General features: G+C 39.0%; 1 long non-coding RNA gene across 2 annotated transcripts; it reads right to left on the bottom strand.

Moving 5' to 3' along the window:
• Positions 1–12,124: 12,124 nt before the first annotated feature.
• On the bottom strand, positions 12,125–22,648 carry LOC112653999 (uncharacterized). 2 transcript variants are annotated; one of them, XR_007409640.1, is made up of 3 exons: positions 22,501–22,648; positions 14,862–15,096; positions 12,125–12,944 (listed from the first exon to the last, which is right to left on the bottom strand). It is a non-coding gene; the product is annotated as an uncharacterized LOC112653999 (long non-coding RNA). The 2 variants fall into 2 exon arrangements; XR_003132654.3 differs by having other exon boundaries at positions 12,125–12,913.
• Between the last annotated feature and the right edge of the window lie 1,220 nt (positions 22,649–23,868).

Raw genomic sequence — 23,868 nt, 5'->3', positions numbered from 1 at the left:
ATCTTTTTGGGCTAAGAACAAATGGTGTTTTATTTCCACAATGACAAAGGCATTGGAAACATTGAGCCTAGCACATGCCAAGCTCTTCCCCGTGAAAGCATGTGCATTTGAAACAAACGGTCTCTTACCAGTAATTGGCACATAGCAGGTGTTCAGAAACTCTTTGTGTATCAGATTAAATGAGGAAAACTGGAGACATGACAGGATCAAGTATTTTCTCAAATGTTTCAAGAATATTGGAATGGTAGAATCATTAACATAAAATTGTTTTATAGTTTTGTTTGAAGATTTTGGTATATTTAGAAAGTTAAGAAGTCTGAAAAGAATAAAGTTTTGTCAAAACAGGGAAGATGTCTACAAATGTGGTTATACAATGTGGACAAACAGAGAGAGGAATGTGGAGAGGGAGAAAAGAGGTTGAAAGGAAACCAGTAATACATATTTTGTCTTACTGTTGCAACACAAAGGAAAGGAAGCAGAAGTGATATCAGAATAAGCCATTTTCTTATCATTGAAAGGCAAAAAAATAAAGACTTCTTTAATACGAAATACACATGTCCATGTTGAGCCTGTGGACATGGGATTTTTATATCACAATTCCTGTCGTCTCCTTGGGATGCTATAACAGAATGGCATAGACTGGATGGCTTATAAAAGCAGGAATTTATTTCATACAGCTCTGGAGGCTTGGACATCCAAGATCAAGACCCCAGGAGATGGGTGAGAACCAGATTCCTGATTCATACATGGCTTACATGGCATACATGTCTTCTCACTGTGTCCTCACATGGCGGGAGGGGTGAAGGTACTCCCAGGGTTTGTTTTTTTTAATAGGGACATTAATCCCATTTATGAGGGCTCCACCCTCATAACCTCATTACCTCTCACATGCCATCATATTGAGGATTAGGTTTCAACATATGAATTTGGGAATCACAAACACTTAGTGTATAATACTTCCCTAAAGAGCTAAAATTCTGGAGTTCAAGTCCTGGCTTTTCTATGAGAGATTTAGAACTCCAAACCAACTGACTAAGGTTGTTTAGAAACCATAAGCCCAATAAAATTCAGGAAAGAAACTTGAATTTGGTTACACAATGATTTTAAAGGAATATACATGATGCCTTTTCTACACTTGATCTTAGCCAAAATGCTGGGAAATGATTAAATGATGTATTTACTATTAAAATGGCTTGCTTTTTAAAAATTTTGATCTAAGTGATTGGCCAAGCACTTAGATAGAGTAATTGCTAATATAATTAATTATATATTTACTTATTTTATAATGTTATTTTATAAGCAATATAGAATTAGTAGAAAAATAAATTGAAATTGTGACATAATTGAGGAAAATGGTATCAAGCCTCCTTTTCCATTTGATTAGTGAGAAGCCAAAGGTCTGATTTGACCTTTAATGATGTTTAAACTCTTAAATGAAATTAGTGTAAACTTAAAAACTGTTTACATGGATTTTGTTCCTTTTGTTATTTTTTTTCTTTTGTTATTTTTAATTACATTTTATAATCACACAGACTATAGTATAAAACACCAAAAATCATTTGTGGAAAAATTTACTAGTTATTAATTTATTAATAAGTGTATTAATAAGTACTAATTTACTAATAAACTACTCCAAATCTATAGAACTTGTTTAAACTTATCCATTATAGGGATCCCTGGGTGGCGCAGCGGTTTGGCGCCTGCCTTTGGCCCAGGGCGCGATCCTGGAGACCCGGGATCGAATCCCACATCAGGCTCCCGGTGCATGGAGCCTGCTTCTCCCTCTGCCTGTGTCTCTGCCTCTCTCTCTCTCTCTCTCTATCATTAAAAAAAAAAAAAAAACAAAAAACTTATCCATTATAATGCGTCAAGTGCTGTTTCTTTTAAAGATTTTATTTATTCATTTGAGAGATAGAGATCTCAGGAGCATGGTGGGATGGACAGAGGGAGAGAGGCAAAACCTGTGCTGAGTGAGAGTGGAAACTGTTGTGGGGCTTGATCTCACGACCTGAGATCATGACCTGAGATCACAACTTGAGTTAAAACCAAGGGTCAGTCACTCAACCAATTGCGCCCGCCACTCAGGGCCCCTCCCTGTTAGTAGTGCTTTTAGAACTTTTTTGAGCACCTGGATGGCTCTCATATGATGCCACATGTTTGCTGTATTGTTTAAGGATGTTCAATTAAACTCTAGAAAATAAGAGGAACTGGGGCACCTGGTTGGTTCAAGTCATATTCTTAGGGTCCTGGAATCGAGTACCATGTCGGGCTCCTTGCTCCTGCTTCTTCCTTTAACTGCCACTGCCCCTGCTTGTGCTCTCTCCTCTGTCAAATAAATAAATAAATAAACAAACAAACAAATAAACAAACAAACAAATAAATAAATAAAAATATTTTTTTAAAAAACCACTTATTTTCTTGAACAATTTAGTTTTGGTAACTACTCCATGTCTAGAGCTATATTAATTGCTGTGTGGGTGATGAAATGCATCTGATGGGTCCCTTTTATAAAGGAGATTACACTGTATTTGGGGTCAAAGAATATAAAATAAATATAATATGACTTGTTTAAAATATAATATGACTTGTTCACACTTCAAAGCTGGAAGTGGGCCTGAAAGTTTGGAGAAGTTCTCATAGAGTAAGGGATATTAAATCAGGCCTTGTAGGAGGTAGAAAGGAATTAGACCAGGTTTAGGGTGAGGAAGAAGGGAAAGGTACACTTAGAGAAGATATAGCAGGATATTTTGGAAAGCAGTTGAAATCTCTGCTATGTTTACTCTCACGGTGATGTTTCTTCTCTCTGGGCAGAGTTCATTGTTACAACTATCCTGTGGGTTCTCAGAATACAACCTACAGCACAGAAGACCACATGTCATGACCAGTGGGAATCAATCAATGTACACTCAGAGTTAGAGGAGTGATTATGGATTGTATAGATTCATCCTAAATAAATTTTTAAAAAATCAGAAGCATTTTCTTTGTATTTGATGGTTCTTTAGCAATTGTAGTAATTATGCTGCAAAATGGGGACCTCAATCACTTTTCAACATTTTACATTCGAGTCCCCCCGCCCCCAAAAGGATGGGGAAAAAATTGTGTTTATACAAAGGTGGACAGAGTGGACAGAGTTTGAATTTTTCCTCTGTTACTAACCAAGTGAATTTGGTCCAGTCACTTACCTCTTTGCAGCGAATGAGAACAACTTCTTCACAGAGTCTCCTTTCATCAATGATTACTACTAATAATGTAATTGGCTAACGTTTATTCAATATTGAATATATAGCAGATACTGGTGCCTGCAATTCCCATGTATTGTCACCTTTTCTTATGAAATAATCAGAGTAAGATAATGAGCCTTAGGCCATACATAGCGTTTCTGATAAATTACTTTTCAGCCCTTAAATAAACCAACCAAACCGAGAAAGAAACTGTGATTTATAATATCTTTTGTCCATTTATATAAGGCTTTTCAGATGCCCTATTCTTCTGGAGGCCACTAACTTCTTGGATTTGCAATCCAATTCTAATTAAGATTATCTTAAATTAGCAGGATAGTTTAATTTATATAAAAATCTTGAGATAACAAATATAGGACTTGATTTTTTTTTTTTTTTTTGGTGCCTCATGGGTACCTAAAGTTTTGTTGTTTTTACTGGACACGTATCTCTGATGATATTGTTGAAAACAAGAGAACTGAAAAACTGCAAGTCTATCAGCAAAATAGATTAAAACAATGGCAAGAGAAAAGCATGAACAAAATAAAGATTGGAAATAAAAGGTTGGCAAAGATGTACCTGGCCATACAATTGAGAAAAGCAAGAATGGCCATAGTATTTTAGATGTACGTTAGATGTAGAATTTTCAAAGGTAGGAAGCACAAAAATGGAAAATATCTTATGAGAGAAAAGGTCTCGGGAGCTTGAGTGGCTCAGTCCCTTAAGTGTCTGCCTGCAGCTCTGGTCATGGTCCCAGGGTCTTGGGATCCAGTCCCACGTTGGGATCCTGGCTCAGTGGGGAGTCTGCTTCTCTCTCTCTCTCTCTCTCTCTCTCTGCCTCTCTCCCTAGTTTGTTCTCCCTTTCTCTAAAAGAAATAAATAAAATCTTTTTTTAAATTTAAATAGCAATCTCCTAAAAGATAAATAAAATTTTATAATATGAAATAAATGAGAAGTTTATAGGTTATATAGTTAATAACATATAGTCTTTGACTAGTACAATGGCATTGTATTTATAAACCAAAATATACAATTGTTCCAGAGACATCTACAAAAGTTATTCCTGGAAATCTCTGCAAAGGAAACCTTAACAAACACACAAAAGTAAAAGCTGACAAGGTCACAGATTTTCCTTAATACAAAAAAACTCAAATAAAGAGACCAAGAGAGTATATACATAGAAATTCTAAAACATTTCCCAAAATCTCACTCTGGTTCAAATAATGAAATGGAAATAAGCAAATTCTTTAGAGTAACAAACAGAAAAGCATGCTACACTAAAATATTTGGAGCACAACTAAATTGTATTTAAACAAGTCTTTTTTTTTTTTTATAAATATTGAGTTTCTACTACTAGAATGGCAGAGTAAGTATCCTGAAAATCATCTCCTCCATAAAAGTATGGAAGATACTTTCAAAAAAGGTCAAAGTCACCTTTTTCAGAATTCTGGAAATTAAAGGCTTGCTATGATCTGAAAAACAGTTTTTCAAGAATAATGGCTATATTTCCTAAGAATAACGAACTTTGTGGCATTACTGCTTGACCTAAATCCCATCTCTGTCTCCCCAGCCTCATGGTAGATTTGAAAACCAACACCTAGAAGCCACTGAAAGGGCTGGATTTGTTGGGAATACCCCAAATACCCCATACCCAGATGATCACCACTATTTTTTTCTTAAGATTTTGTTTATTTATTCATGAGAGATGCAGAGAGAGAGAGGCAGAGACATAGGTAGAGGGAGAAGCAGGCTCTCTGTGGGGAGCCCAGTGTGGAACTCCATCCCAGGACCCCGAAATCACAACCTGATCCAAAGGCAGATGCTCAACCGCTGAGCCACACAGGCATCCTAGATGATCACCACTATTTGACTGGTTGAGCAGCCTGTTAAAAAGTTTCATTTGTAGAACTTATCTTTAATTGACTCAACTCAGCTGCTCCAGGTGACGAACCCTATTTGCGGTTCTTTGGTTGAAAACAAGCAGTGACACTTGTCCACTGGGTCTGCCTGAGTAGAGCTGCTGGTTAAAACTAACAAGAGTCTGATCAAAAACTTAAAAGGAAATAATGGGGAATGGAATACATGTCCATAGGGGACTCTGAAAAGCCCTGATATATTCCTGGAAACTTGGAAATTTACTGTCTTAGGGTTCTCAGAGAAACAGAAACCAACAGGAAATTTCATCTCAAGACCTGCTGTCTGTGGGTTAGAGGCCCAGGAGAGCTAGCTGGTGGGCATGGTTCAAAGTCCTGACATTTGAAGAGCAAATGGTGTAGATTCCAGTCCGAGAGTGAAGGTCTGAGAACCAGGCTATCCTAGGAAAGAGCGAAATTCTAGGAGAGGCGAGTTTAAGTAATATGGATAAAGATTGGGTAAGAAAGACTTTGTTAAGGAAGACAGGAAACCAGGACCCACAAAGGAAGTTGTAAATATACATGATTACATAAACATTAAAACATATGTAGCAAATTTAGGAGAATAGCAATGAGCAAATCAGAGGAATCTTCCTTCTCCCTTCAGCAAGCTCCCAGCCAGTGAAGAACAACACCCAAACACATTACACACCTGCTTTCAGAAATATCACAAATTAATGAAGTTTAGATTATAACTGTGGCAAACCTTTTTTCTTAGTTGGGACCTTGATTTTGGACACTGTACGTTGTATCTTTTGACATGTATATATTTTTAATTTCATAGAGATTACATATCAAAAAAGGATGGTGGTGGGGCACCTGGGTGGCTCAGTGGGTGGAGTGTCTGCCTTCAGCTCTGGTTATGATCCCAGGGTCCTAGGATCAAGCCCTGCAGTGGGCTCCCTGCTCAGTGGGGAGCTTCTCTCTCTCCCTTTGCCTGCTGCTCCCTCTGCTTGTGCTCTCCTCTCTCTCTCTGTCAAATAATTAAATAAAATCTAAAACAAACAAACAAAAAGAATAGTGGCAAATTATATTTTTATCCCCAGTACCTGACAATCTATACTTCCAATAGCATCAGATGTCCTTGGTTAGGGCAGCCTGGGTGGCTCAGCAGGTTAGCACCCCCTTCAGCCCAGGGCCTGATCCTGAAGACCTAGCTAGGATGAGTCCCACGTCGGGCTCCCTGCATGGGGCCTGCTTCTCCCTCTGCCTGTGTCTCTGCCTCTCTCTCTCCTCTCTGTGTATAAATAAATAAAATCTTAAAAAAAAAATGTCCTTAGTTAGTAAGATCTTGTTAATTAAAATATTATCTATCCCTGGTTTGGATTTGCGTTTCTCCAAGTGTGAGAGAAGCACCTTTTCATACCGTACTTGGCCATTCAAGTCCCATTTGTTTATTTATGCATTCACAAGTATTTACTGAGTGGCCTGGGAATAGATAAAAGCAGTGGCTCAGAAATTGGAGAGTCTCCCCCTGGATCCTGCTCCTCTATCAGGAGTGACTCTGGATGAGTTACCTCATGACTCTTTGACTAAATTTCCCCACCTGTACAACGAAGTAAGCAGTACTGCCTTTATAGACTTGTTGCAGGGATTCAGTGTGGTAACACCTGCATGCGGCTTTGAACCGTGCTTTGCCAGTAATAGATGCTAGTTGTTACCATGTACCAGGTATAGATTTAAGGACAGAACGTACCAGGGACTGGGTGCTGCTGAACCCCTCCCCTGCCAACTCCAGGCCCAGAAGCCCCAGCAGCTTCCCAGCAGACATTGGGAGCATCACCTTACCTTCCTCTGGGGCAGTTGTGAGTGGGGGTGGGAATAGAGGTGGGGTGGGAGGGGGTGGAGGGGCTGGAGTGGTAACTAGCTGTGCTGGAAGCATCTGGCATCCCTATAACTCCATGTTTTCTGAGGCCTGCATGAGATCTTCGGAAGTCAGAGCAACAAGGTACTCTTGCTTGACTCAGACAAGAGAGTAGAGGAGATGGGCAGCCCAGGGGGCTCAGCGGTTTAGCGCCGCCTTCAGCCCAGGGTGTGATCCTGGAGACTTGGGATTGAGTCCCACATCGGGATCCCTGCCTGGAGCCTGCTTCTCCCTCTGCCTGTGTCTCTGCCTCTCTCTCTCTCTCTCTCTCTCTCTTTCTCTCTCTCTCTCTCTGTGTGTCTGTGTCTCTCATTAATAAATAAATAAAATCTTAAAAAAAAGAGAGGAGATTACTGTTTTTTTTTTAATTTTCATGTCTTTGGATTATCTCATGTATGACAATATGTAAAAATTTTTAGCTTTTAATGAAATTCTAATATATAAAATTTTAAAAATAAATATGATCATGTAGAGATGTATTATTAACATGGAAAGATGCTTAACTGAACAAAAAAAGTATGTCTACATTTACACACACACACACACACACACACACAGCTGGTCTTGAAAGGAGTATACCAAAATATTAACAGTTGTCTTCTTGGTGGTGACAGAACTTTTATTACTTCTTTAGAGTTTTATGTATCTTCAGCTTTTTCACAATGAGCCTTTATTTCTTTTATAATCGTAAAAAACCCAATTAAATTCTTGGAGGTTTGGAAGCAAGAGAAGTTTCATTGAGGAGATAGAAGAATAATGAGGTAGAAGCCCCAGGAACTGTGGCTGGAACCCAAGGCAATTGAGGGGATTTGGGATACAAGCCAGTTGTTAGACCTCCAGGGGAGGGTTGATTTTTCTTTTTTCCTGAATGGGAGAATGACCATTGCACATTTTATCATTTCCCCTACATGTTGGAATTCTGCATGTTGTATTCTGCTTTAAAAAAATTTGAGTTTAAAACATGATTTTTCACTTCACATTTATTCAATTTCATTAATCATGATTACATAGAACTGCAAGTTTTGCATTTTTGTTTGCTTGTTTTTCAAAATGTCGACCCTAATGTTACCCTGCTGGTTGTGCAGAAGACATTTATTTCTTCGATGGAATTCAGTGGGATGTTGCCTCTTGCAAGATGCCTCCCCAGTGACCTTTGAACTTCAAGGAAGCCTTTTAGGGACACTGGATTTTGGAAAGAGTAGAACATAATCAGAGCTGTGCTTAGCAGGAGGAAAAGAAGGAACAAGGTAATAATGGTCAGAGAGAAAAAGAGAGACTGTGGGAGCTGCTGTATGTTGTGAAAGGCACAGTTTAATGAGAATTTTGCTCCATGTGTTGGGTAATACAATTGTCCATTCTCTGCTATGCACAGAACTCTAGTGCATTCTATTTACATATTTATGTATATATGTTTTATTTTAATTCATTAATTCATTAATTAATTTGAGAGAGTATGCATGCAAGCTGGTGGTAGGGACAGAGGGAAAGGGAGAGAATCTTAAGCAGACTCCTTGCTAAGCACATGGCCCAACTCAGGACTTAACCCTGGGACCATGACCTGAGCCAAAATCAAGAGTCAGAGGCTTAATTGACTGAGGCACCCACATGCCCCAATAGGATTTTTTAAAAGTCATCTCTACACCCAATGTGGCACCAAACCCACAACTCCTTGAGATAAAAGTCATAGCCTCACTCCACTGCCTGAACCAGCCAGGCATCCCATAGGCATTTTTTTAAAATAATAATTATCTTCATTTCTTTTGAGTGCAACAGTGTGATGAATCTGGCCATAAATTGAGATGGAATTATTGGGGATAATATTTCAGAGTCTTCCATCAGGAGCTGGAGACATAAGGTACAGTTTCAGCAGCCCTTCTAGAATAAAGCAAAGAGAGAATGCACATTTACCTTGATGGCCAGGTACCCAGGAGCATGGTACAACAAACATGGAGTCCTCTGATTCTCTCCATTTCAGCTTGAAGTGATAGGGAGGGCAGCCTGGGTGGCTCAGCGGTTTAGTCCCGCCTTTGGCCCAGGGCCTGATCCTTGGGACCCCAGGATCGAGTTCCATGTCGGGCTCCCTGCATGGATCCTGCTTCTCCCTCTGCCTGTGTCTCTGCCTCTCTCTCTCTCTCTCATGAATAAATAAATAAAAATCTTTAAAAAAAAATAAAGTGAGAAGGAAAGTGGTTATTGAGAAATTATATTTACCATCTTAGTGCAAAACAGGCAGATAATCATTTTCCTCTCTCAGGAGAAGAAAACAAAAATCTTTTTGACAAGAATAGCTCCTTTTGAGAAGTACATAGCCAAAAAAGGGTGATGCTTTCCAAGGTGGGGAATGCCCAGGGTAAGAACGCAGTCACTTTAAATAGAGATCAGACATGAAAAGAGGTGTGGGCAAGAGGCAAGTGTGAAGGAGGAGCTGCGTGACCCCTAGGGATTTGTGAAGCAAGAGGCATGAGGGACACTGAGCCACTACTGTGGCTCCTTTAACATCTAGGAGAAGACTTTGATTACTTTGTGTTTCTTTGAGATGTTGACCAGCAAAGTCTTCTTTCAGTTTATGGATTCCTGATAATCAAGATGATTAGGATTTCATTTGTGAATTTTCTAACTGGGATCAGTAAAATACTTTGAGAACAAGTTGATTACAGAATTCTAGAGATGGGGCACCTGGGTGGCTCAGTGGTTGAGCATCTGACTTTGGCTGAGGTCATGATCCCAGAGTCCTGAGATCAAGTCCAGCATCAGGCTCCTTGCAGGGAGCCTGCTTCTCCCTCTGCCTATGTCTCTGCCTCTCTCTCTGTGTCTATCATGAATGAATGAATGAATGAATGAAGGAATTAATGAATAAAATATAAAAAAAAAAGAATTGTAGAGATGGAAGAGACTGTAGACCAGCTTCCTATTGGATGAAGGCTAGTCTCTGATATTTGAGTTCATCATAATGTGAATCCCACTGACTTTCCAGCCATGTTTCCTCCACCACACCTGCACTCTCAGCCTTCTCTCCTGCCCCACTTGATGGCTTGCTCTTCCTAGGCCCTTTCACAGACATTTTCTTGCCTCCATGTTTTTGCTCTTACCCTTTCTCCCATATGCACGATTTACATATGTTTGCATCTGTATCCCTCTCTAGATTGCAACAAACTACATGATACTCTTCTCCAGATATTTGCATGCTTTGCTCTCTCACTTCTTCCAGGTGTCTGTTCAAATGCCACTCATGATGGGGCACCTGGGTGACTCAGTCAGTTAAGTGTCTCCCCTCGGCTCTGGTCATGATCTCCGGGTCCTTCATGGGGCTTCCTGCTCAGCAGAGAATCTGCTTCTCTTTTTCCCTCTCTCTCAAATAAATAAAATCTTAAAAAAAAAAAAAAAAAAAAAACAAATGCCACTCATGTTCAAGCACTTCCTTACCCCCCACTGTTTCTCCATAGCGCCTGCCAAATACCTGACATCACAGTGCACAGTAATCCCTCTTTATCTGTGGTTTTGCTTTCCACAGTTTCAGTTACCCATGGTCAGCTGTGGTCCTGGAAACAGGCGATCCTCCTTCTAACATACTGTCATGTCAGCAGGTCACTAGTAGCCTAACTACCCTAACACAGCATCGCACCTGTGTCACTCTCCTCCCTTCATCTCCCCACAGAGCCATTTAATTATCTCATGTCATCATAAGAGGAGTGAATACAGTATAATAAAATATTTTGAGAGAGACCACACTATCATAACTTTATTATAGTATATAGGTATTGTTACTCTATTTTATTCTTAGTTATTGCTGTTAATCTCTTACTGTGCCTAATTTGTATATTAAATTTTATCCTAGGTATGTTTGTATAGGAACCCACATAGTATATACAGGGTTTGCTACTACCTGTGATTTCAGTCGTCAATGGGAGTCTTGGGATGTATTCCCTGTGGATAATGGAGGACTACTATATTTTCACTTGTTTAGCTTTTATTTTCTGTGTTCCCAATGAGCACATAAACCCCATGAGACAGGGATCTCTTCCATTTTGTTCTGTTATATCTATAGCATCTTGAACAGTTCCAACATTTGGCACTCAGCACATAGTCCATTAATAAAGAAATGAGTCAGAGCTGTGTCTCCCTTGAACTTTGTATTTCCCTAATAATTAGCACAAGATCTAGCAGAATGGAGCACACTCTGCTTTCCTAGCCATGTAACATTAGGCAAGTCATCTCACCTCTTTGTGTCTCAATTCCTCCATGTGTAAATTAATACTTGCCATATTCAATTAATCACAAACACAGATTGTAAAAACTCGGTAAAAATTATTATTATGGGGCAGCCCAGGTGGCTCAGCGGTTTAGCACCACCCTCAGCCCAGGGTGTGATCCTGGAGATCCGGGATCGAGTCCCACGTCAGGCTCCCTGCATGGAGGCTGCTTCTCCCTCTGCCTGTGTCTCTGCCTCAATCTCTCTCTGTGTCTCTCACGAATAAATAAATAAAATCTTTAAAAAAATTATTATTATATAGGGAAATAACTTGACAGAAAATCAAGGAAATCGGAACTTTAAGAGGTAATTTTTGATACAAAATTAATAACCTAATATAAAGTGGAAAATAATGAATTGAATAATTGGTATTATTGAATGAATTGAATGAATTGAATGAATGAATTGAATAATGGTATAAGGTCACTTATGTTGTACACAAATAATACATGTCTACCTGTATATACATAGACATACAAAATAGGGAACAATAGTATGTTTCCTCATCTGGATTAAAGTACATTAATTTTTTATCATAGTTAAATTTCTGGATGTAAGACTCTGGATGGTGTTTTCCATTAAGGCTTTATTAAATTTTCCACTTTTCTATTATAGTCATGCAGTGCCTCTATCATCAGCACAAATAATAAACACTGTCAACATTGGCTCTTTACTGGTTTAAAATTATGAAAGGAAACAAAATGCCTTTTAGATTCCTCCCCCCCTCCCCCAACCTTATCCTGGATGCTTTGGTGTTGTCAGCCAAGTGAACCCCTAGAAAAATCTGCACAGGTCCGGATGTAATTAAGGCAGAGCCCATTCTGCAGACCCACCCCAGCCAGAGCAGTGGTTTTCGCCTCCAGAGGCTCTGGCACTGGGAACCAAACTTGCTGGAGGTATTGAGCAATCAAGTTGCTTTTACTACACAGGAACTTCAATCTTTGTCCAAACTCAACTACTTGATTAACTCTCATTTAAATAGTAGAAGTTTACTTTTGAAAAGTTGGGTTTTTCTTTATTTTTTTTCACAGCTGTCTTGGCAACGTCTGATTCCAGCCTGGGCAGGAAGTATCTGAGTCAGAGACGGGTGAAGCAGCTTTTCTGGTGCCGGTCCCAGCCCTCCGACAAGGACTGTCTCTCCCAGAGCATTAAGCCTGCTTTTACAAAGAGGTTGCAGAGAGTAGGAGGTTGTAGGAAATGGGATACAACCGAAGAAGCCTTCTCATCCACCCTTGACTGTGTTTGAAAAAGTGTTAGTCATTGGCATAGATCCTGTCCTCTTGAGCATCCTCAATAAATTAGCAATTCTCAGAAAACCACCCCCGCGAGAATGGAAAGGAAAAATGACCAGGAGGCAAGGAGACTGAGGTTGTGCCTACACTAGATATTTTATAAGATATGCTTAGCTAAACAGAGCACATTCCTACCCACTGGTTGTTAAAAAATTTTTAAAGACATTTTAAAAAGTGCTAGACATTTAGGTGCTAGATCCTGAAGGCACAGTTTGATTCACTAATCTGAACACCTTACAGTTCTCTTCCTCCTTTTCCTTCTGCTTCCCCTCTTTCTTCTTTTTCTTTCTCTTTTCCTGCATCGTGGTGGTGGTGGCAGTCGGGGATGTAGTTTGAGATGGTCGGAGATGGTCACACAATTGCTCAGCTACTTTCTTCTACACAAAGGAAATGGAGAATTTCCTGTTTCTAAACGAAGAGGAGCTGAATGTGTGTTTGCTTGGATGGGCACTTAATATAAGATGATCCCAATATTTTTACCTTCAGATTCTATCTTTAAGGACATTGGACTTGAGTTATCTATTAGAAGTCATGGAACAACTCAAAAAAAAAAAAAAGTCATGGAGCAACTCAACAAGTCTGAGCACTGTGCCAGGGACAAGGCGTGACTCAGTGGAAATAATATTGGCTTTAGATTAGCTAAATTAATATCTAAATCTCAGGTTGGGTATATATGAGCTATAGCTCATATATGTGGGACCTGAACCTGTTGGAACCTCAGTTCCCTAATTTATAGTAACCATAGGGTTGATGCAAGGATTAGATCTAGTACATGAAAATGACTTGCACATAACAGATGCTTTACTATTTACCTGTATCATTATGTTGAGTGTATGTAATCATCTGTTACTTATAGATATTGAAGTTGTTGTGAATACAAATAATGTGGATTAAATCTAAAATTGTCATAGAGACAAGGCGATAATCATGGTTATGTAACAAATGTTCAATTTTGTTTTTAATAGGATGACAGCAAGGATTGCACCTAAGTGACTGTGTATTGTAAATATTATACCTAGAAGCTAGACCAGGGCTCTCTCAAAGTGTGGATTGAGATCCATCCCCATAGGATAGAATAAGCCAAGAACCACTTGAGAATCTTACAGAAATGCATATTTCTAGGTCTTTTTGAAACCTCCTTGACTCTAGGACCCTGTAACTTGCATTTTCATGGGGTTCCCAGGCACATTAAGGTTTAAACACCACTAGTTTGATGATGCAGATTTTTAAAAAAAATGTTTTAAATCAGTTAATTAGTGCAGCATTATCTCAAGCATAATCGACTTTTGTCTGATAAAGTATTATAATGTACCATACTGACACTCTACTATTACTGATATATATCATTATAATGACATAATGATATAATATAAGTGATATACTCGACATAATAAGTAACTGTAATTTATTTCTGATGTAACTCATGGAACAGAGTAGTTAAAGCCATGGTTTCTGCTTGGCAGCAATTGCCAGCTCACCAGCTGTGAGGCTTTGGAAAAGATCCTTAACCTCTCATTAAATCTTAGTTGTATTTTGTTTCTTTTCTGTATTTTTTCTTTTGGAAGAAAGAAGGAACGATTTTATTGGCCATTTTTTGTTTGCTTAAGATTTGTTTTACCAATGGCCATATAAGTATTTTTTTACTGAAGTATAGTTGACATACAATATTCTGTTAGTTTCAGATGTACAATATAGCATTTCAAAATTTATATGTGTTATGAAATCTTCACCATGGTAAGTTCTAGCTACCTTCTGTCACCATACAAAGTCATTAAAATATCATTATTCACTATATTCCCTGTGCTATACTTTCTATGCCCGTGACTTATTTACTTTATAACTGGAAGTTTGTACCTCTTAATCTGCTTTACCCATTTTGCCCATCTCCCTTCTTTCCTTCCTTATGGCAACCACCAGTTTGGTCTCTGTATTTATGAATCTATTTCTATTTTGTTTTGTTTGTTCATTTGTTTTGTTTTTGAGATTCCACCTATGAGTAAAATCATACAGTCTGCTTTTCTCTGCCGGACTTATTTTGCTCAGCATAATACCCTCTAGGTTTCATCATTTTGTTGCAAATGCTAAGATTTCATTTATTTTTTTATGGCTGAATAACAGTCCATTGTATCTATCAATGTATATGTCTATATACACCTTATACATATATTATATACATATATTTATCTACTCATTCTTCAGTGGATACTTGGGCAGCTTCTATATCTCGGCTATTGTAAATACTGCTGCAATGGCTATAGGGGTATAGGTATCTTTTTGAATTAGTGCTTTTGTGTTCTTGTTTCCCATTTCCCTGACAGCTCCTACCTTGTAGGATGCTTGGAAGGATTGAAAGAGGTAACACATCTATAAATCTGAGATGGTCGATGCTTGGTGTCATCAAAAGAAACCTTCATGAAGATCACATAATTTAGAAAGACTGGTGATTTGATTAGTGTTTTGAGAATTTTTTTGACTTGTGAGGAGAGGCAAGGACAGACGGTCTTCATTTCTGTCCCTTTTTGGTATCTTGCAGAAAGTCAGTTCAGTAGGCCTGAGTTAGCTGAAAGAAAAGGAAGGTTGTTAATAGCTGCTGGGCCTCAGATGGTCTCTCTTTCTAACAAGATTATTTTTCTGTTGTTACATATTCATCTAGGTAAATGTTTTCCACATACCTGACCCTACAGATATACAGAGCACTGAGGGGTTGGAGGTGGCCCTTTCTACTAGAACACTGGCTGAAACACTGTTTTATTCTAACTATGCCTAGCCTAGGAGGAGATTTCTAAGGGTTAAGGGGAGCTTGGGGAATTGTATGTGCTTTATTGACTCTCTATCTCTACATTTTTCCATGGTAAACCTTATGTCTATATCTATATCCCATGGCACTAGTAGTGTGTGTCCATGACCTCTTTTCAAGACAAATTGCTTTGTTCTTTTTTTTTTTTTTAACCAAAAGAATTTTTGGTATAATCATTGGAAATAACTTCCAAGATATTGCCTTTAAAAAAAAAATATTTTATTTAATTATTCATGAGAGACACAGAGAGAGGCAGAGACATAGGCAGAGGGAGAAGCAGGCTTCTCACAGGAAGCCAGATGTGGGACTCAGTGCCTGAACTGGGATCACGCCCTGAGCCAAAGGCAGACACTCAACCACGAAGCCACCCAGGCATCCCAAGATGTTACTTTTTTTACTGAATTTTAAGTCATGGATGAAACCGAATTTTGCCAAAAGATGCCTCTCTGGGTAGACTAATTGCCAGAGAAGCCCCTTCCTCTGCACAGAAACATCTTTAGCTAGGTTCCCTAGGGTGGACTCAGCCCCACTCACCTCTAGATTAGGCACCTTCATTGAGGAATTACTTTCAAGTCAAAGCAGTGGCCTTCTTTAAAGAAGCTAAATTCACTTCTTCAAAGCTAGATCCACCAACACATTAGAGCTGACAATAACTTGAGAAGAAAATATCCCTTATTTTATAACAAGGCATAGAGTGAGGATGGGGCCTGTTCAAGGTTACTATGCCTAGGATTGGAAAGCAAGAACTTGAACCTCAGATTCTTGATTCCTCACCTGTGTTTCCTTTAATACTCTGTGTCATGCTGGATTTTATTGTTGTTTGTTTCTTGATCACTGTCATCAATAAAAGTATTAGGGGATCAATGTAAGTGCTTGAAAAGGAATGTTTGGTTATTAATAATTTATATAATGATTAGATGAGATAAATGTGAATAGCACTTTGGAATCCTTGTATTTTTATTTATTTATTTTAAATTCTTTATTTAAATTCAACGTAATTAGCATATAGTATATATTATTAGTTTCAGGGGTAGAATCTAGTGATTCATCAGTTGCCCATAACACCCAGTGCTCATTACTTCAAGTGCCTTCCTTAATGCCCATCACTTAGGTACCCCATCCCCCATCCACCTCCCCTTCATCAACCCTCAATTTGTTTCTTAGAGTTCAGTGTCTCTTATGGTTTGTTTCCCTCTCTATTTTCTCCTTATTTTATTTTTCCTTCCCTTCCCCTATTTTCATCTGTTTTGTTTCTTAAATGCCACATATGAATATCCCTATATTTTTATAAGGCTACTTGTCTCAGGTCAGTGTGCCTGGGCAGCAGAGACAAAAATAGTAGATTAAATGTAGGAGGTATATTTGGGACTGTACCTGAGATTACCACTCCCAGGAGGGGCTGAAAATCAGCAGAATTCAGAGAGGGAGAAGTGGAGATGGTCTTAATGAAGAACTCAGACCAATGGGAAATTCTAGAGATGGTATGCTCCTCAGAGTGTCCCAAGTCTGTTCATGGGACCAGGTGTTTGTGCCTTCACAATGATCAGTCATTGGATTAGAGCCTTTCTGGAAAAAGAGAGTGGCCTTGAAAGTGCTCCTTGTAGGAGCAGATGGCTAAGGGCTTTCTCTTGTCACTTGGAAAAATCGTTTCTTTACTCCAAAAGGAGGATTTGACTGGGGTATGGCCAGATTCACCATGCAATTACATCTAATCATCATGCACACTATGGATACATACAATGAAAATGGTAATCCATTTTACAGATAAATAGTCAACAAAGTCCATTGATTTGCCCAAATTCTCAGAGCCTCTAGGTTGTAGAGCTGATACTAAAACCTGTATTTTCCGATTTTATGGTGCTACTTGTAGATCATTATTTTAAAACTGCAGAGGTTGGTAGAAGCATAGTTATGACTGCATGTATTTCCAAATCTGAGTATATATCAATATCTAAGATGCATTCATTTAATTAAGAGTTACAAAGTCCTTCCTATATACAAAGCCCTGGAATATGCTGAGGTTATAGACAAAGGCACAGTTCCTCCTGTTCAGGAGCTCCTTGACATTTGAAAGAGAGCAATAAGTCACCCACAATTCTGATCAGAGCTGTGATGTGCTGAACAAAACAACATCAAACACAACAACTGCTCAGCTTGGGTTTGTGAAGGAAGTGACACTCAATCTGGCTTGATGAATTAAGTGGGGAAGGGGGAAATAGCATATGCAAAGACATGAATTGGCAAAGCTGCAAATAATTCAATGCAAGTAGAGCATCACAGGTGAAATTAAAGTGGCAGAAGGCAAGCCTGGAGATTTGATTGGGTACTAAAGCTTCAAAAACAATGTGGTTAGGTGTTTCCCTTGAAGGTAGCAACTGCCAATGCAAGAATAGTAGCTGTGAGGGGGCAGGATGATATTTGAGCTTTAGAAAAACCCCGTGAAGAATGAATCTGGGTGGGTGAGGCTGAAGGTTGATAAACCAGATAAGAAAATGAAGCAATAACCCAGGTGATCTAAATTTCAGCCCATTAATTCACATTCATATTGATTTCTCCTTCCCACTAGAAAGGATTAATTTTAATTTTGAAGCAATGAAGTAGACAAAAATCTTTACCATGGGAAAGAAGAAATTACTGTGAAAAATGTTTAGTTTTAATAAGCTTCTGAAACCGCAGTCATGGGAGGCTCCATGGAGCATCAGATCATAGATGTCTCAGAGGGAAACATGAGGATAAATATATAGTTTTCCCTCTGAATGATCACACATACATGCCATCCAGTGCCGCCCCCATGCTTTCAAGGTTTGAAATATGGAACACAGTAGAGATCTGTCCTCTCCCTTTCTGTGACGTTCTCCATCAACCATCAGAGATGTATCCCAGTCGGAGTCCAGCTTGCACCTAGAATCTTTCTGCTAAACATTTGCAGTGTGAGCATCCTGTGACACAAGACCAAATTTGCAAGGATGCAGTAGGATTTATGGAGCATCTCAAGCATTCCAGTGTTGGACAGTTTAACTCACTTTACCTCAGTGAAACCCCTCGAAAGTGCACTCATTATCATGAAGAGGCTAGGGCTCAGAGCAGATACCACTGGCCCAGGGAAATGTAGCCAGTCCATCGTAGATCTGAGGGTCCTTTCTTAGGCTGACATGGTCCAGCCCCAAGCTCCACACTCATGTCTCAGGGCTCACACTGGATCTGACACTGTCCCTGGGGTTATATCATTTCCTGTCAATGGTCCAACAGGTCCATGGTCCAACAGACCTTCTTATCAGAAGAAGCTCTAAAATGCCTCAAGATGGATCAGCAATGAGTAATTCACTGTCTTCCTAGAGTAGCCTAGGGAGTTCAAGAGTTCAGGTTCCAGAGCTAGACAAACCTGAGTTTAAATGTAAGTTTCAAGATTTGCTACCCAAGTGACTTTAAAAAAAATTTTCTTTTTAACATCCAAACAGTATTTTTTATTTATTTTTTATTTTTATTTTTATTTTTTTAAAATTTTTATTGGAGTTCAATTTGTCAACATATAGCATAACACCCAGTGCTCATCCCACCAAGTGCTCCCCTCAGTGCCCATCACCCAGTCACCCCAACCCCCTACCCACTTCCCCTTCCACTACCCCTTGTTCATTTCCCAGAGTTAGGTGTCTCTCATGTTTTGTCACCCTCACTGATATTTTCACTCATTTTCTCCAAGTGACTTTTCAAAAAGATTTTATTTATTTATTCACAAATAACACACAGAGAGAGGCAGAGACACACGCAGAAAGAGAAGCAGGCTCCCCGAGGGGGATCACGCCCTGAGCCAAAGGCAGATGCTCAACCACTGAGCCACCCAGGTGCCCCTACTCAAGTGACTTTATTTTTTTTTAATTTTATTTATTTATGATAGTCACAGAGAGAGAGAGAGAGAGAGAGAGGCAGAAACATAGGCAGAGGGAGAGGCAGGCTCCATGCACCGGGAGCCCGATGTGGGATTCGATCCCGGGTCTCCAGGATCGCGTCCTGGGCCAAAGGCAGGCGCCAAACCGCTGCACCACCCAGGGATCCCTCAAGTGACTTTAGATAATTATTTAATATCTCTAAGCTTCATCTTTCCCATCTGTAAACTGGAATGATCACAGTGACTACCTCAAAGGGCTGTTTTGAGAATTAATGAGTGACAGACTTAAAACATCTGGGAACATGTCTGCCCCAAGCTACTTGCTGCGTGCTACCTCTTCAATGATTTTTCATTCTGCTGATTTTACCAGGGAAGAATCAGCTCATTTGTGATGTGAATTTATGGAAAAAATTGATAGGATTTTCCATAGTAAGCTGAAATCTTGATTTCTTTGAGAAAAAAAATCATTTGGATGGCTCAAATTTTAGCTCCAGTGCTTTTTTTTTTTTCCTCCTTTTCTAGTGCTTCTGTTTCTGTAGTGAGGAACTGATGGGCTTTTTGCTGCTCGATTTATTTGGACCCCATAATCTTTCTTTATTGCCTCGCTTTGCTCAATAAACCTGAGGGATTTTGTTCACATTTCCTGCACAGGCTGCGTGGTGCTGTGACAATGGAAAATAAGACCTGAGACATAATGTAGTCAGGCCATAACTATAGAGATATCAGTCAATCTGTCCAAGCCTCAATTTCCTCTTAGGTTAAATGAGATTGATCCTATATATTTCACCAGTATTAGGAGGACCAAAAAAATAAAAAACAACAAACCAAAAAAAAACCCACAGTTGCAGTAAAGTACTTTCTAAAGCTTAAAGTTCTGTAAAAATATAAGCTTTTTCAATATTTTTATTGCTGTTATACAATAAGAAGATACTATAAATAACAATGATTGTCCACCTGTTCTAATTACTAACTCCTACAGTAGGTAATTGCTGAAAGAACGTGTTTAGTTTGGAAGAGACGTTCTTTTAAAAAAAGCAAGAGGATGATTTATTTAAAATCTGTGTCTATGTTTTTGTTAAACTTCATAGGAAAGAAAAAGTAGCTGAGGATTGGTAATGATGGGTCATAGGGAAATAAATGACAAAAGACCATATACACTTGATTTGGCTAGTTTTGTCCATATTTCATTACAGAATCTAATGAAGGAGTTTCAGTACTAGTTAGGAATGTGTTTTATGAGACCAATCCTTCCCAATAACTACCAGGAAAAAAGTCGGGAGATTGCATAGAAAATAAAAGTGAGATCTCAAAAGAAAGGCATCAAAGAGCCAGTGAGAATGAGATCAGAAGCTCCTCTGACAGTGCTGGTCTTTATCTCCACCTTTTGTCTTGTAACACTGGCTCACGGTGTGATGTTGGGTTAGATTTAGTCTAGTCTCTGGGTTAGTCTCGCTAACTCACTGTGTGCTGGTAAGTGTTTAAAAATATATGTACGGGGGGTGGGGGTGAATGGGTGACGGGCACTGAGGGGGGCACTTGACGGGATGAGCCATGGGTGTTATTCTTTATGTTGGTAATATGAACACCAATAAAAAATAAATTTATTAAAAATAAAAAATAAAAATAAAATAAAATAATAAAAAATAAAAAAATAAAAAATAAAAAATGTACGCAGAAACGTACACAAGTTTATTAAAAAATTTTACTGATATAAAAGAGGTGTAAAAAAAAAGTAAAAAAAAAAATTAAAAAAAAAAAATAAGAGGTGTAACACACATTCTGTAAAAATAGTAAACACACAGTACTCCTTTTACAAATTCCCTATAGACAATCACTTACTGCAGAGTACTTTCATTGATTTTTTGCCCAATTCCTACACCCTTAGCCAATCTATGGTTGCAGTTGACTAAGGAGCACAGCTCCAAAATGAATGTTAGCCCTTAACAAGTTTATACTTTCAAGTAAGAAACAAGGAAAATAAAACAAAAACATATGCCAAAACTTCAGTGACCTGACACTGCAAGTGACTTTGCAGAAGCAGATAGTGATAGCTTTTGAATACTGAAACAATAGTTTCCTAATTTGTGTACTATTTATAATCTGATGGCTGTGGCTACAATATTCTTTTAAATCATTAATACGGTCTCCATAAATTTCTTAGGTCTACACAAGCAACAAAACAGTAAGTTACACTGTCTTGGGAGCATTTGTGATCTTTTGCAGTGTAAATATTTCCATGGTGGTCTATCTTAAGCAACAAGATGACTGCACTGAATGCAGAGGTGGAAAGAGCTGCACCTTATCACGCCAATCTATAGTCTTTATAGCACACAGTTACAATAGCTATAGATAATCTGAAGAGAAGAAATATTAGTAAAATGTTATAAAATAGAAATTTATGAATTTTGACTATCGCTTTTTTATTATCACATTTAATGGTAATCTTATATTCTCTCTTTAAAAAATAATCTCTAAAAAAAAAATAAAAAAAATAAAATAAAAAATAAAAAATAATCTCTGTGTTTAACAACTGGTTTGCAACATACCTGAAAATTCAAAATCAAGGGTGAGCTAGTAAAAGTTGACCCCAACATGACACTGATCCTTAGTAGTAAAGGATCTAGTAAAGAGGATGACCATATGTTACAGGGCTTTGAAAATGTATGCAAAGTACGTGGTACACCTTATCTACTTTTGAAATGTCTTTTTTGTTGTTGTTGTTAAATCGGGGCTCTTGGCTCTGCTTCATGTTGCATCTTGCCTAGGAAGAATTAACAGGCCCCTTGTGATTTCCCTCTCTACAGCATAACCCCTTGTTGCATCCAAACGCCACATACTGAAACCTTTCCTGGGACAGAATATGAATGCTCAGCCATCATGTTCCTGTTTGATGCCGATAGAAAATGACCGATTATTACACAATTAATAAATAAATCCATTCTCTGGTCTCTGGAATACACGCGTCTGCAGCCATTAGAAGTCTCTCTCTTTACAAATAAATCTCAAAAACAAGCTCTTGATTCCCCCTACCATCAGCAGCAGTTTAAGAATTCTTCTAGAGTATACCTCTTGTTTGCTCTTTCTCTAGGCTAGGTCTTTATTCTCCTTACATTAAAGCTTTAATATTTGAAATTAGTCTCATAAATGTAATAAGGACACCCACATAGATGATTATTTTAAAACTCAATTGAATAGGTTTATTTTATATTTTACCCCCCCCCCCCTTTTTTTCTTTCTTTAGGACAGTGGAGGATTAATGGATAAATGTATAATCAACTCACATAAAATTTGACAAGCAGATATTTTATGAAATTGCCTTGTGGGAATCCAAATAGCAGATGTTCTTTATCATGACAATCCAGTCCAATACCCGGACCAAGGGAGAGGAGCGCTACACATTTGAGCACCAGCTGCAGGGACATGACTCTGTCTGGCTGCCAATAGCACAACTGAAATGCAGAATACGGTCCTGAAACAGAGACAAGGGGCTTTGTGATTTCACAAAGCCAGATTTTAATGACAGAGGCTATTAGGGCATCTTCTGTCTGTCTCCCATATGCTTGGTTGAAGAAATGGAGAATCAGGCTGTATAAATTTAATGTGCCAAGAGGCTAAAATCACTGGGCCACCTGTGTGCTTTGGCGGTCACTGCTCTAAGGCCGTTTCTGGCTAGAAGGGTTTGGAAAAAATCAGAGCTGTTTGCTGTTTGTTCAATGGGACATTCGCCAATAGAGGTCAAAGGAAGAGGACAGAGGGAACTTTAGTTAGATTTAGTACATTTCCAAATTGAAACAAACCAGGTTTAGCACAGCTGAGCCCAACCTCAGGAATGAGAACTCAGCCTTTTATGCACCAGCATTGGCCTGATGCTGGCGTTAAGTAGAGGAAAGACTGCAAATCTTTGCAGCAAAAGGCATGAATTTGGAAGCAATGTATTAAATCCAAAGGAAGCATGAGCAGAGCCACGATGAGAATGCCACTAATAATGTGGATGGCAAGAAACCAAGACAGTGAGGAGACAGATAAGAAGAGAACCCTATAGATTTCAGTAGAGTCCATCCCACTTCAAACTGGTGCAATTTTTTCCATTTGAACATTGAAACCTAGACCCACACTTGAAACAATAGTTGAATGTGGCACACCAGGGCATTCCCATTTCCAGTTCCCAATTACAGTTTGCAGTTCAGAGTTCACAGAATTACTTCCTGCATCCAGCTGGCTCCTTGGATGGGATCACAGCCCTGGGAAGAGGAAGGGATGGTGAACCCATGTCATTTTCACAGGACAGGCTCAGAGTGCACAATGCAGCACCTGTCTGTGGAGCCTCAAACTTTTCCAATAGTGGCTGTAGCAGCCAAAGGGTGCCAGACAAAATCTTCCACAATCTCTGTTCAGTTTCCCGGAGGGGGGGGGGGGGGCTTATTCTGCTCATTTCCCTATTATCTCTCATCTTGGGCTATACTTCCTCTCTGATTTCCTATGCAGGCTTCTGAGTCTCCGAGCATCTTTGGTCCTGCATATCGCACCTGCCCTAGGATTTGGTGCAGCACCCAAGCCCTGCAGGCACCTAAATCCCGGTCACATTCCTTTTCTGTCCATTTTGCTTCCGTGCTAGCCTCCTGCAACCTGATAGCATTTTCCTGCCCTCT

Source organism: Canis lupus, chromosome 3 (assembly GCF_003254725.2).
Source record: "Canis lupus dingo isolate Sandy chromosome 3, ASM325472v2, whole genome shotgun sequence".
NCBI classification, from domain to species: Eukaryota; Metazoa; Chordata; class Mammalia; order Carnivora; family Canidae; genus Canis; species Canis lupus.
The sequence above is the reverse complement of the archived record's forward strand: the minus strand, read 5'-3'. Positions and strand labels throughout refer to the sequence as shown.